Genomic DNA, 15,203 nt, shown 5'->3' on the forward strand with positions numbered 1-15,203 from the left:
CAAAGTATTTTCATGAGCTGTGAATGGGCTCAGATCTGGTTTTGACGTCTTGAGGAAGCGCTGCCTTCTACAAAGCCAGAAACACAAAGAATGTATGTGAAGTTCCGAACTCCAGGGTTGAGAGTCACAGAGTCACACAGACACCGTCCTTTACCACTTCCCCCCATCCCACAGCGGAGGCCACCGGAGAGAGGGGGATGGGATCCCTGCGAAACGGGGAGTGCTTGGGTCAGCGCCGATGTCCCCGGGCGGGGCGCAGCGCGGGTGACAGACACACGCACCCCTGCCCCGGCTCCGCTAAGCGGGCAGCCCAGCGCCCCGGCCTGTCCGCTGGGGAGCCAGGGGGTCCCCGCGTACGGTCTGCACGGGGCGGCAGACCCATCCCCATCCCTCTCCCTATCGCAGGGCGCCTCGGCCCGCGGCGGCGGGAGGCGGGTCCGGGGAGCCGCGCCCGGGGCGGCCGCCGGCGGGAGCCGCACGCAGCCACCGCGGGGCGGGGCGGCTCTGCCAGCGTCGCGCTGGGCCGGGCGGGCTGGGCCGCGCCGCAGCGCCGGCGGCTGATTCGGAGGCAGCGGCGGGGGATGGACGAAGGTACCTGCGGCGGCCAGCGGCGACGGGCGGCCCAGGTAAGAGCGCGGAGGCACGGCGGGGCCCGGGGCGGCGCGAGGTGGGCGCTGAGCCGCCTCTGCTGCTCCTTCTCTCGGCGCCCCCGCATCGCGGCGGGGCGGGGACGGCGGCTGCAGCCCCGGAGCGGCCCCGCTCCCCTCGCCCTCTGAGCCTCCGCAGCCGCCTTTGTGCCCGCTGCCCGGCCCCGGGGCGCCCTCCTCGCGGTGCCCCTGCCCCTCGCCCCGCGGGGGCTGCGGGCAGCGGCGGGGCGGGCCCGGAGGGACACGGCCAACTGTTGCCTGGGAAGCGGCGGCCCCGGAGCGCTGCCCGCGGCCCCGGGGCGGTGAGCGCCGGGGGCTGGCTTCGCCCCCAGCCCCGCTTGGGGAGGCATCGGGTGCGCTGCGAGCCCGAGCGGAGGTTCCCGATCGGCCGAGCCGAGCCGGGGAGATGCTTCCCCGGCCACTGGGCTCTCCCGAGTGGAAGTCTCCGGGTTTTCGCTGCCGGGCGGGGTGCCGGAGCCGCTGCGGCCGCAGGGACGCGCAGCGCCGGCGCGGAGCCGGCTGTGCCCGCGGCGCGGCCCGCGGAGCTCCGCGCCGGCCCGGGCTGTCGGTCAGACAGCGAGTCGCTGTGCCGGGCTGGGCTGCGTGCGGCGTGGGGGGTAAAGGGAGATGAAGCTTCCAACTTTGATTATTCGGAAAAGTTTCTATTGCAGCTGCTGGTGATTGCTGGATGCAGGGTGCCATAAGCGTGGTGTTTCCAGAGGGATGTACCTAGAGAGATGAAAGACGGGCTCTGTAACGCTGCATTCATCTCGTTTAAATCGCTGTCCATGCTGGGAGGTGTTAACAGCAAACAGCACGCTTGTATCATTCCTATCATTATTTTTCTCCTCATTTGATTCCAAGACCGTTTAGTTGTACTTATCTGGGGTTTGTTTTGCTAAGGTCTCAGTAATACATTGTGCTACTGTGTAAAATCGAATGCTCCATAATTCACTGCCAACACAGCGAGGCTCTTAACTGCACAGGCTTTTAGTGGTGCTGCTAATAACCTGCCGAGGGTGGTGATGTGAGTTCATTTCCAGCCTGTTCCTGGTCTTTAATTGCCATACAGGCCATCTTTACACTCTGTTTTTGTTGCCAGTTCTAAAGTCAATTTATATGTGTTTGGGAAAAGGGTAGGTTAAGGGGGACAGAGATATCTTTGCTTTGCTTTTTCTGTTTTGACCATCTGCAAGGCCATAAAAAAATTAAAATTACTTTAGCAGTGAACTCTTAGGAGGGAGATTTAGAATGAAATGCTGTCGTGACATGAGGTTGCCTTGTGGGCAAAGATTTTCACATGCTCAGCACAGCTATTCAAAAATATCCCAACTCCTATTACATAGGGAAGAACTGAGCTGATACTTCCTTTTTCTCTATTATGGTAACTTTCATATTTCTATAACATGCAAGGAAGACTGTTACATCAGCAATGTACTTTTTTAAAGTAATTTTAAAAATAAACCTTGTAATTTCTCGCATTTAAATCTCTTTTCTACACTTCTGTAATACCCCCAATCCCCCATCTCACCAGGCCCAAATTAAAAACTGATGATAAAGTCCTACTGTTTCCTATGGTAGACTTAAAAAAATGTTTTAATGAAACTAAATTACAGATTATGGGAACATCTTGAAAGGTTTGACTTAATTTTATAAAGAGCATAGAGTAGCAACCAAGAGAATTTTATTCTTCAGCTTAATCTGCTGTAGTATAGTTTAACTGCTGGTCTTTAAAGTTTTGCTTGATGTAAACTATGGCAAGTATAAGCAAGGCTGTCTGAGTTGCTTACATGTTTCCTCAAAGGCTGTGCAATATTTACTGTATTCCTCTCTGTACTTCTTCAGTACCTTCCTGTGCTGCTTTTGCAGTGATGCTTTGTTTTTTCCCTCAAGAACTTCTACTCTTTATTAAAAACTGAAAATAAACAAAAAACAAGTGATTGAAAAGACAGTGTATGCCAGTAATTAGAATAAACCTCTCTTGATTAAGTCAGAAAGGAAAAATAGTGATCATCTTGGGTACTATTGCATAATTACTGTTGTCAGATGTCATTTTGCCATGACAGTGAGTCTATTAGTGAATTTTACAGTGTTGTGAAGATAATTCATTGTTAGTGTGCTTTGCTTGTCCTCGTGACATCATTTTTGATGCTGTTTTGTCAGGCTGAAATATCTTGTCCTCAGCAGTGTGGCAGCCTTACAAAGGCATTGAGGATTTGCATGTGCAGTATGTTGCAGATTTACACATTGTGTGATATACAAAATGAGCTTAAATGCTGTATGTTATTTAGATGAATAACCATTCCTGTACTTTGATAGAAATAATATTTTTTAGGTATAGAGACACTATAAGTAAGATCTCTTTATCATATTTTTATCTACTTCCAAATGCCATTCTAATTAGATTTTTTGGAGAAATTAAAATATTTTTGTGGAATTACTCTCATTCTTGAGCACTAGATGTATATTGCATGCAGTAGCACGTGAACTTAATAATTCAGTTCACATTTTAAACAAACCAGAAAAATGCTATTGTATATCCAAACCCTGTATATGATGCAGACATCATTAGGTCTCCTGTTGAAATCCCTGGAGACAAACAGGGTATTTTGTTGGGACTATAAAGTCAGGAGATAGGGATGTATGGATGCTAACAATGTATGCTAATTTGAAGCAGCCAAATGCCTTAGTGTTTCCTCTGTACTGAATTCAGTATGTATTTGGATCCATTTCAATATTATCAATCATTCTTTTAGCAGTGCTTTCTACTCATGTTATCTAGGAATGCAAAACAGTAACACTAAATCAGAGAAAACAGTTTGAGAGGCATGAATTAAAATATTTAATATATGGGGCAGTTCGAGAGCTGCAAAAAATGTAGTCATAAATTTGAATTTTGTTGTTTAAATTAAAATTGTAATAGAAGCTGCTCTGCACTCATGTGAATGATGACAAGAGCAATCTGAATGATTTCAGCTGTACAGGTCCTAATTATTGTGAAGTACCAGGAATTTACCATTCCTCTACTTTGCCAAAATTCCAATTCCTGATTCCAGTTAAAATGAAAAACATGTCTTATTTTCTGTCTTTACATACTGCTCAATATAAATTCTTGATTTAACTGGTAGCAGTAGTTGATCCTACAGAAAAAATAACAGTAATATATATGGGACAAGAACCTTTCAGGACTGGTGTGACTCAGTGCAGCACTGACAGGCAAGTGCTTGAAAGATTTTTATTTAGTATTGTGGGTTTAAAATGTCTAGAAATGATGCCAACAGGAGGATAGCAATCATGAGATTTAGTTAAATATCACTCAGCCTTACCTTAACTCAGGAACGGTTACTTTGGCATGATAACAACTCAAATACTCTTGTCTAATTTATGGACTTGTCAGTAGACAAGTGCTCTGGGGGACTTCTTTGTGCATTTTACCTTTTTTTTTCTTCTGTCCATGACAGTACTTTTGTAGTGCTTTTCATCTTGGACGGGTTGACAGATTTTAACAACATGATTTGGATGACCAGCAGTGGCAAAGGTGAAGCTAATGCATAAGTCCTAGTCTTACCTTTGAGTAAATCTGTGTAAGGAGTTTGTGATGTTTATAATGTGTGAAATGTTCATTTTGAAGGTTCCAGTAGCAATGCAGCTTGTGTTAAGTGTGCCTATCAAAAGTGCTAGTCTGGTTTGGTTCAAGTCTTGGGTTAATAAATGTGATTCATGAAACTGTGTTCCTCAGGCCTGGTGAAGAGCATCCATAGCATCCATTCAGCATGGGAGTTGCTGTGTCTAGAATATGGCATGGAACATACTGAAATCTTGAGTTTGATTCCGTTTGTGTGTGATGAGCTCAAGATGACAGAGTGCAAGTTCGCACAAAAAAACCACTTTGGAGGTGGTTTGGTGTTTTTAAGGGAATGTGTAGACTTAAACTGACATTTTAGATAAAAGTCATTCTGTACTCTCCTGTATCTCTCTGATGCACATAGGTTTAACTTAAAGTTTAAATAGTTGTTAGAAGCTTTCTTATATATAATTTATAGGATTTGGTGTGGGGAAGAATTCTCTCTGCTGTATATTACTGCCTGAGTTCATAAATTATTTGAGTGGCCTATTTTACAACTAGATGGCTTAAAGCTGAGGTTGATGGTCCTAAAACCCATGTCTGAAAGCACACTTTTCTACATTTTTTACTGTGAAGAAAATGAGATACACAGGGCTTCTGTTCTGCATCCATCCATAGCTGTTAATCACTGAGACTGTTCTGGAAAGTGGAATCTCTCTCCTACTTCTTTGCCTTTGGCATCCAGAGATGGGAATGTTCCCTCAGGATTAAAATATCTTGTTTTGCTAAGAAATAAGTGTAAACTATTTACTCAATCTTGAGTAAAAGTATTTGCAATTATGTTAATCTCTCTTCTCTTCATGTTTTATGGTGCATTAGCTGCATCCCACATTCATTAAGTGTGACACTTTATTCTCTGTCCTTTTGAGCTCTAAGTGCCTTAAGCTCACATCACCATTTTCCCAAGAGACTGAAACAAGCAGATTGTCATAAGCTGTCCTTTATTTCACCTGCAACCTTTGGGAAAAAAAAAAAACAAAAAAACAAAAAAAAAAACCAAACCAAAAAACCCAAACAAACAAAAACAAAAACAAAAAAACCACAAAAAAACCCAAAACAGTAATTAGGCCAGAGGCCTAAACTCCTGCCCTGTGATTAAGGCATTCAGATGAGGGAAATCGGGTTTCTATAGGTGTTCCATACTTTCATCCAGTAAATATTTTTCCATTTCATAACTTCTGCAGGAATAGTCTTAGGACAGACAATGGTGGTTTAGGACTCTACCCTGGTGTGCAGAGATGTGGTTGGGAGGCAGTCTCTCAACCTGAAGGGAGTCTACCTCCCACTTCTACTTCCTCTGTGGTTGCTTTCCTGATGCTTTTAAATAGCTTGGTGGTGCTTGAAGGCATGCTCCTGCCCTCTCATCCAAAACTTCAAAATTGCATTACTCCTTTCCCCAGGAGCTTGTGAAAGGAATGTATCTTGCTTCTAGAGAGGCCTGAGGGTTTTACAACCCTTTTAATACCGTAGGTACCTCTTGAGCTTCCAGGAATAGGTGACATCAGTTTAAGGTACAGCTTCACAACTTTCTTACCTATTAGGTTAGGTGGCTTCCTGCTTGCTATCCCAGTTATCTTACTTTCCTTTCTATACCAAATTTTTTGTTGCAGCCATGCGCAAAATTCTCCTGTGAGTCCAGTTTGGGTTCCTAGACTTATATGGATTAGTAAATCTACGAAGAGTGTAGATTTTGAAGGGATGAAGGCCAGACTTTGGCAAGACTGAGAACTTCTGAAGAAAGTATTTCTTTTGGTTTTAGGACCAATTTGAGTCTGGTTTGATTGAGTTGTCCAGTGTAAATGTTTTGTCCTGGATGAGATGCTTTGCTACAACTATTGCATCTCTACTTGGTTAGCAGGCTCAAGGAGTCCAGAAGACCCATGTCCTGCATAGATTAATGGCATGGAGCACTTACTGGGATCTTTCAAAACAGCTCAGTGTCATTTGCCTCTGCAACTGAACTGAGCCCAGTAGTGTCCTAAGACTGTTGTTACCTAAACTGTATGTGGTTATTCTGGGAAGTGGGAGGAAAGGGTTGTTTTCATGTTTTTCAAAGATATTTCAGAGCTAACCTGCTTTCTGTTTTATTTTCTTTATTGTGAGTGTATTTAATACCTAGATTGATCATTATAATTTTCATTTTGCAGCTGCCCCAGATAAAATCTGGAAGGTGAGCTTGAGTTAATGGCTTTCTGGGAAGAGGGAAGAAAGTTCATCTTCTGGTTTCTCTCATGCATGTTAATAATGGTGTGGAGCTGTGGGGCTAAAAATTCATTACTGTTTCTTTAGCTGTTATCAAAATGCTGAGTGATGGTGCCACTTACAGACCAGAATTGGTTTTTGAGAAGAAGGAAAATTCTCTCTGGTTACTGATCCTTATGATTCCCTCTCCAGTAAATTGATTGCAAAATTGTATATAAATAACCTTCATGGGAGGCATACAGTAATATTTATTTGGTATGGATGATCTGTTGGTTCTGATTTTTCAGAGGGGATTGCTATAATACTGTGGAAACTGGGGAGGGAAGCAATGGCAAGGGGAAAATTTGATAACATTTCTCAGAGTTGTTGAGATCTGTTTAGATTTGAGAAGGATAGATTGTTAAATTTGTTATGTTTTATTTCCAGGAACAGTCTAATTTTGTATCAGTTGTACTTTGTCCCACCCACATACACACAGTCTGACTACTTGTACTGTATTGCTCTGTAATTGCAGTATTTTGCTTCAAGGATCATCTGTAGGCAGTTGGCGACTTCTTCAAATACAGATTTCATGATGGACTTTAGCATCTTTAGAAGCTTCTGGAAATAAGTCTGTAATCCTGTCCCTAAGAATTGATGGTGGCAGAGGAAATGAGTTCTGATATTTTGTAACTCTTAACAGCATTTTTTTTTATTATTATTATTAAAGCATAAAAGCCCTGTAGGACTGCCTGGAATCCTTCCTTCACCCTCTCCCAAGGTTGTGCTGCAGCAGGGCTCTGTAATAACAATTACTGCAGGGATGGTTTTGCTGTTCCAGATGAGATCATGATGGGGGAGCTGGAAGACAAGTCTCCCTAAAATTGTGTTTTACGCTCTGAACACATTAGAGATTGTGTTATTATAGTGCAATACTTAGGTCTTTGGGGGTTATGTTTTTGTTAGTGAAGGTGTTAAAAAGTCCACTTAGAAGTTTTTTATCAATATCTCTTGTATTCAACAGGAAACCAGAAAATATTTCCTGATCTTGAAGTATTTTGGGACTCTGTTGCCTGTAGAACTGATTTGTATTTCTATAGCTAGATAAGCTTCCTGCTTTTATTTATTTTATTTTTCCCTGAAAGACAAGGAGAGAGCACACATATTAGAGGTTCTAGATGTATAGGTAATATGTTTGTCTGGTTTTATACTGTGAGAGAAAATGATTTGGGTCTGACTAGTTATGCCTTTGTTTTACAGAGGTTTTGATTCATTGAGGCACAGACAGTATCATGTTGTCCTTTACTGAACTAGAAGTAAAACTGCCAAAAAAAATCCCCTTTTGTTCTGCTGCTGAGGAACACTGTGGGCTGCCAAATCCTGACAGTCTGAGTCACCACAATTGTAATAAAGTGTTTGTACTTAGTCGGTTGCTGTTATTCAGTGTCTTCTAATTTATTCATAAGGCAAAGGGACACCTACAGATTTTAAATACTACTTTTTAAAGAAATAGTCCATGTTTATAAAGAAATAACATTTGTCAATAGATAATTAAATACACTGTGGTAACACTTGAAAGCTTCTAAGAAGTAAATAGTTAATCTTTAACAATAAGAAATATACTATATACATATATTTAATAAATTCCATGTTTCGTGCAAGAGCAGTGCTAGATTTCAAAAAATGATGGGAGTATTTTAAATTCCTTTCTGAAGTCAGTTGTTTTGGCCATCTGATCTGACCTGATAATGATCTGATAACCAGAGAGACTGCTTCCTTCCTAAAAAAAAAAAAAAAAAAAAAAACAAAAAAAAAAAAACCCAAAAAAAAACAAAAAAAAAAGTTTTAAGGACAGGGCCTCTGACCATGGAAATGCTTATCTGCATTTTAGCTTTGAAGTGTGTGGGCCGTGACCCAGCAAGCCTAGCTCATGTAATTGAATTCAGTTGTTTTCAGCATCACTTCCAAACAAAGTAGTCAAGTTCTAGTAGTCAAGTTGTAATAGTCAAATATAACTCAGAACGAGCATGCGTAAAAAGCTGGAGGAAAGCAGGGTGGCTCTGACTCAGCGGTGGTACCTGTAAGGCTGACAGGAATGTTCCAAGACCCACAGCAGGTGTTCTGCCCATGGCCGTGTGCACACTGTGGTTCTCTGGCTGATGGATCCTGCTGCCTGTGCTTGGGTGGGAGTTGGGAATACTTATAAGTTCTTGATCCCATCACCTGTTAATGAAGAGGAGGTGGGTTTCTATATAATTTCTCAGTACTGAAGCTGTTTATGGATGTGAGTCCTCATATTGTCTAGTATCACTTATTGAGGCAGAAACAATGATTCCTTTCTTTCCATTGATAAAATAACAATAAGGCTTTTATTCTTGATACATAGGGAACTTTGGGTGTCATTTACCTTTCCCTACATTGAGCTAATGAAATTTACACAGTTCTCTCTCTCAAAGCACCAAATTTGCTAAACTGGACTATTAATTAATTTCCCCAATTCCATCTTGTAGGGCTGCTGGTGAAAAGGACCAGTGTGGGTGTGGGTGGTAGGCACTGGGGCAGCATGGAACACATGGAAATTCTTGCATCAGAAAGTACTATAATTTTAATTGCTGCTCAGTGTCATACTATCACTACAGCTGTTTCCCAAAGAAGAGGTTTGCCTGCTATTGACAGGACATTCATACAAAGGAAGGAGATGGTAGATAAGCAAATGCAAATATATTACATGCCTTCTATCCTTTGGTTTTTAATACATGCTGCGGTGATGAGGTCAGTGTGAAACATTCAGTGACATGTAATTATATATGCATTAAGTGGAAGTTGATTCATAGTGTCCCTCTCTGAGAGTACCTAATGCACTGAGGTAGGGATGTGAGAGGACCAGCACAGCTCTGAGCTGCTTAATTCATGTGGCACGGCAGTCCCGCTCAGCAGCTGACTTCCTTTATCCTTTTTTTTTGCCCATAAAAGGAGAAAAGTGCTGCCATATGACTCTCTTTAGAGAGAATCACAAGATGAGGTTGGGGCCAGAGGGAGGGGGTGGTGGGGGGGAAGTTATTCAGGTAGCTTTGTTTCTTGTACATGATACAAAACATTCTGCTTTCTGTGTTTAATATAGTGTTACTAGTAAAGTGTGTGGTAGTATTCCCTTCAACTGACATTGCAATCAGACATTTAATTATTAAAATAACTTTTTTTTTTTTTTTTTGCTTTCTGCACAGATGAGAGATTCTAAAGGGAAGGGATATAAATTAGTTTGGAAGGAGATAACTTCGGTTATAAGGGATTAGGCTGTCCTCCAAACCTGCAGACACTTTTCTGCTGGTTGTTAAGGAATGACTGTATGTGGTATTCTCCCATCTTGTGCCAGTGACTGTAGGTAGGCATGCCTGAATTCATTGCCTAATTTTGCACTGTTAAAAAGCTTCATGTCTGTTTTTTCCAGAAAGCAGATTAATTGGGTGATTCTCTGAAGATTTGCTCAGAGGTCAAATCTGGACAACTCTCTGCCTTCTCACAAAGTCCTTGAGATCTCTTTTTACAATAAAGCAAGAGATGCCTGACTTCCTTTGACGTATTCTGACAAAAAGCACAGTTTCTGATGAGGGTCACAATTTCTCCACAGAGTTGAAGGCAATTAGCAGCTCTAAATGAGTTCCACTCAGTTTCTGGCATGGGTTACTAGATGGTGTTTGATGGGCTCCTGATTCTGCATCAGAGTGCACAGCAAGCACTGGGATGGTAAACTCCCAACCATGCTGCCAGCTGAAATCCTGTGTGTGTGTTCAAAGCCATCTCTGAGTCGATGGTTCACAGTATTGATCAGCTTGGGCTTAGTCAGCCTTGCTGTTCCCTTTATTTACTGATGCTGTGAAGTGATTTGACATGTGGACATACAAATCAGCTGTCTCTCTTGTCCAGTCCAACACAAGATGTTTTAGAAATCACACAAAATATATGTGCAAACCACACTCTTCTCTTTGACAACTATGAAAAATGGAGATCTTCAATGCAAACATTTACTTTCATACAAAGTGAAGCATTTTGTCAAGGAGTCCAAAGGGAGCTGGAGAAAATTAACATCTTAGTAATGAACAGTCATTTCCTACATTTCCTAGCATCACCCTTTCTAGTATCACTGTAGGCAATCCTGAGCAAAAGGACCATACTAAGTATGGATCTAAAGTAATTTGTTTTTTCTCTAGCTGTTGTTTTTTGGGTGTTTTTTTTTTATATTAGAACTAGGATGTAGGCCAAGATCTATAAAAAACAGATGTCTGTCTCATGCCTGCAGTGTTATCATCACTAGGATTTAATAAATTTGTTACTTCATGTATGTGGGTGGGTTTTTATTGTGTTGTAGACTTCTGGTTGTTTTTCTTGAAAGATCTGACAGTTTTGTGGTTTATTGGAGTAATGGTCTTTAGTTGAGTGATGTCATTGTTGAGATATATTTGTCATCTTTTCATCTCTTTGGAAGACTGAAATTGTACCTGTAGTTCAAGGCACTACAGTTAAACTATTAATGGGTAAATCAGAGTGTGGGAGTTCATCTGGAACTATTAGGTTGGAGCAGATGGTTATTAGGTAGATTATTAGGTGGACTCACTGGACCAGATTGGCAGCTGGTGTTGCAGCAGTTATAAATCGGTGCTCAAGATTTTACAGAGTAATAAGCAGTTTTGTCAATATTGGCATGGGTTGACCCTGGTTGGATGGCAGGTGCCCACCAAAGCTACTTTATCACTGCCATCCTCAGCTGGCAGGGAACAGAAAACATAATGAAAAGCTTGTGGCTTGAGATAAGAGCAGAGAGAGATCCCTCACCAGTGACTGTCATGGGCAAAACAGACTCCACCTGGGGAAGTTAGTTTAACTTATTACCAATCATATCAGAGTAGGATAATGAGAAATAAACCCAAGTCTTAAAATGCCTTCTTCCCACCCCACTCTTCTTCCTGTGCTCAACTTCACTGTAAATTTTTCTACTTCTTTCCCTCAAAAATGAGAGAAGAAGGAGGAGAACGGAGGTTGCAGTCAGTTCAGCCTGCCTCTGCCACTCCTTCCTCCTGACATTCTCTTCTCCAGCGTGGGTCCCCTCCCACAGTTCTCCATAAACTTTCCTAATGTGAGTCCTTCCCATGGCCTTCAGTTTTTCATGAAGTGCTCCAATGTGAACCCTCCCAAGGGATGCAGTCCCTCAGGACAGGCTGCTCCAGCATGGGTCCCCCATGGGGTCACAAGTGCTGCCAGCAAACCTCCTCCAGTGTGGGCTCCTCTCTCCATAGGCCACAGGTCCTGCCAGGAGCCTGTTCCAGGGTGGGCTTCCCACAGGGTCACAGCCTCCTTCGGGCACCCACACCTCTGCTCTGGGGTCCTCCACGGGCTGCAGGTGGATCTCTGCTCCCCCATGGTCCTTCATGGGCTCTGGGGGCACAGCTGCCTCACCGTGGGCTGCACCAGGGGCTGCAGGACAATCTCTGCTCCAGCGCCTGGAGCACCTCCTGCCCCTCCTTCTGCAGTGGCCTTGGGGCTGCCGGGCTGTTGTGCTCATGCTCTCACTTTCTCTTCAGCTGCTCTTTTGCAGCAGATTTTTCCCCCCTTCTTAACTCAGTTATCCTAGAGGTGTTGGCGCCATCACTGATGGGGTCTGCCTTGGCCAGTGGCAAGTTGTATCATCCCATCCTGTTCCCCTTCACTGCCCTCCCCACTACCAAAATCTGGCCACGGAAACCCAATACACTGTGCCATTGCACTTGAGACTCCAGGGTGAGGAGTTGGCACTGAAGATGATGATATGTGAGGTCAGCAGTTTGTGAAAGGGTTGCATGTTTTTGTGTTGTCAGAAAGATTTTTCAGTCCCCTATGACACTGCATAATCACATCTATACAAAGTTTTACACACAGTAATTCTTGCCAAGTACAATATTTACATCCATATTTGCACCACGGTAGTTGTGTTTTCCTTTGTAAAGTTTTATGTGTCTCTCTTGTCTTTACAACAACTTCTTGCTGTTATCCTTTTTGTGTAAAATAAGGGTAAATGTTTTCAATTCAGGTTTGCATGAATTTTTTAAAAGTAATTAATTTGGGAATTCTGACTTGGACCAAAAAAAACAATTTGTGAAGACATATATAACTTTTTAAATTATTGAAATAAACCCACAGATCTGTTCCTAAAATGCTGATCTTGTAAGATTAATTTCTTCCTTGCCCATCACTCTTATGTGGGTGAAGTTAGGAGAAGCAGAATCTCAGCTGTGCATTGGAATGCAGTTGATAGACCTATGCCCATTTTATACCAGCTGACAATCAGCACTAATGTTCTACCGGCAGTCCAGGCTTGCCAAAATTAAGAAATCAGATGCTCATGTTCAGTCTATGTGAACACATTAAAAAGGTTCAAAACCTAGAGAGTGCAAATTTTCCTGTATGCTGCATATGATACTCATGGAAACTCAAATGCTCAGATGTTACATAATTATGTGGTTCTATTCCCCTGATTTGAAAGCAACAGCCACCTAGGCAAGGGTGATCTCTTAATTCTGAAACTCATTTGGCTGGTTATGGAATTAACTTCTAAAAATTATCTTCTCCAGAAGCAGCTGGGTACTGTATTTGTGATGCATGTTCATAGCAGGAACTAAATAAGGAGTGGGTATGGCATGCGACTCTACTGTTACATTTTTAGTCCTGCTCATGACACAGTTTTGTTCTATGCCAACTAACACTCTCCCAGATAATGCCTAAGCATAGTTCTGGGGTTGGGACAGACTATGGACTGTTTCCAAAACTCTGTTTGGATCTGGCTGGGCTGTATGGAGGAATAGGATTTTAGTTGTCCAGCTACAAGCTGTAACATGTTTGCTTGTTCCAAGCCCAGAACGTGGCTGTGTGCCCTGGGCTGTTTTATTTTTTGACATATATGTGGCCACAGATCCTGCTTTCCAGGAAGCTGGGATTCAGCAGCTTCTTCGGGGAGGCAGTGGCAGCATTGTCAATGTGCGCTTAGGAAGGTAGAAGAAAAATTCTTTCAAGCCTGGAAGTAATAAGCTGTCTGGGAAATTGGAAAAATGAGCCAGAGCCACTTAAAATCATGGAATAATTGAGTTTCATATTTCTTTTGTAAGACAAGCCCCGAGAATACACAAGTATAATCAGCCATTTTGAAAGCACTTGTTTAAGTAGATATATATATATATCTTTGAAGAATTATGGCCTGGCATTTTAAATCAAAATTAATAACCTGAGTATTAAACAGATGGCATCTGCAATATCCAGAGGATGTGTATCCTGGCAGTAGAGTAAAACTTATTCCTGACCTAAGCTTTGCTTTCTGTTAGCTAAAAGAGCAGTCCTAGTGCAAACCTGAGTTGTCATGATCCTTAGCTTTTCCCAGGGGAATCCCTGTCTTCAGCAGATGTCTCAACCCTCTTCTAATTGTCTGTTTGCCTCCTGTCTAGGATGTGCAAGTCTAACCTTACATTTAGCAAAAACTGTAGGGTGTGAAGTTTTGTGTGTGAGTTTTTTTTTTTTTCTATAAGCAGTGTTAAAGCTATTAGCATCTTAATGACTTAACAGTGTCTGGTCCAACAGACAGCTCAGGGGTTGACTCTAGTCTGTGGAGCACAGCCATCTGTCTCACCACCTTGCTTCTACAGGACATGAGGAGTAGCTGTTGGGATGGCATAGGCTTCTTGGTAACCTTGTCATGTGTTCCTCCACCTGGCTGTGGTCCAGCAATCCTGACCTCCCAGTCCTCACACGGACAGTGCCATTCCTGGGCTGGGAATTCTAGGTGCCGTTTGCAGTTTCTGTGGGGAGAGAATCAAAGCTCAGGTCAGGATGCTCTAAGGATGAACTGCCCTGAATTACTGGTATTGTCATTGCATTTATCTGTGTAAGATTTAAATAGTACCAGGTTGGTAATAGAGGTTTACATGAGTCTGTGTTTTTTTCTGTTTTTACATTGATAAATGTGTTCAGCTGCTACTCCTTTTTTGTTTTTATATTTTAACTCAGAATAAAACTCATTGCTTCATTTTGGAACTTGTACTTTCTACTTCTTGAGTAAAGGACTTCTAAAACATGAAATAATGCTGTGTGTAGTTAGAAGAGAGAGTTTGGCCTCTGATGCACACTTCCTCTCATTTAACTCTCCTCTTTTGCCTTTGAGCATTATGTAGTCCATTCTGTAATGCAGCTTCACTTAACTCCTTATTTCCGAATAGAATTAATTTAGCATCTCTGCTATTTATGCTTTGTGGAATACTGATCGTACAGCCTTAATTATTTCTTACACAGCAGGAAACTTTCAAAATAGCAGCTGTGTTTTTCCTTAAGTCAAATTGGTTGTGAACTACGACTGCTCAAATCCCTGGGAGGATAATAAGCTTTACTCCCAGCAGGTCCCCCAGAATACTACACTAAAGCAACTGAACTGACTCCCGTGTTTCATTGTATAAATGCATTTTAACTAGAGATAAATCTACTTGCTGCAGCTTCCCAAAATAGTAAAAGAGAATTTTCTCTTCTGTGTTAATATGTGATGGTTTGCCTCCTTGTTAATATCTTTCCCTTAGAGTTTCAGAGTGCCTTTTTTATTTCAGTCCATTTTTGTCAGGCTGGTGTTTAAGAAATGATGACTTTCCTTTCTTTCTGACTTGCAAATTCGCTCAAGAACAAGAGCAGTTGCTCATAAATACATTTCTTCACCATGTGGTTAAGTCACAGTGTTGTAAGAAAGT

At 42.3% G+C, this 15,203-nt stretch overlaps 1 protein-coding gene across 10 annotated transcripts in view; it reads left to right on the forward strand.

The window, feature by feature from the left end:
* The first annotated feature begins 490 nt into the window (after positions 1 to 490).
* Positions 491 to 15,203, forward strand: part of CYRIA (CYFIP related Rac1 interactor A) — a 54,881-nt gene continuing 40,168 nt past the window's right edge. For all 10 annotated transcript variants that reach the window (XR_014953575.1, XR_014953574.1, XM_085574521.1 and 7 more), the window contains exon 1: positions 491 to 626. The gene's annotated coding sequence lies outside the window, so the exon portion shown is untranslated. The remainder of the gene's footprint in view (positions 627 to 15,203) is intronic.

This window comes from Lonchura striata, chromosome 3 (assembly GCF_050655825.1).
Source record: "Lonchura striata isolate lonStrDom1 chromosome 3, ASM5065582v1, whole genome shotgun sequence".
Lineage (NCBI taxonomy): Eukaryota > Metazoa > Chordata > Aves > Passeriformes > Estrildidae > Lonchura > Lonchura striata.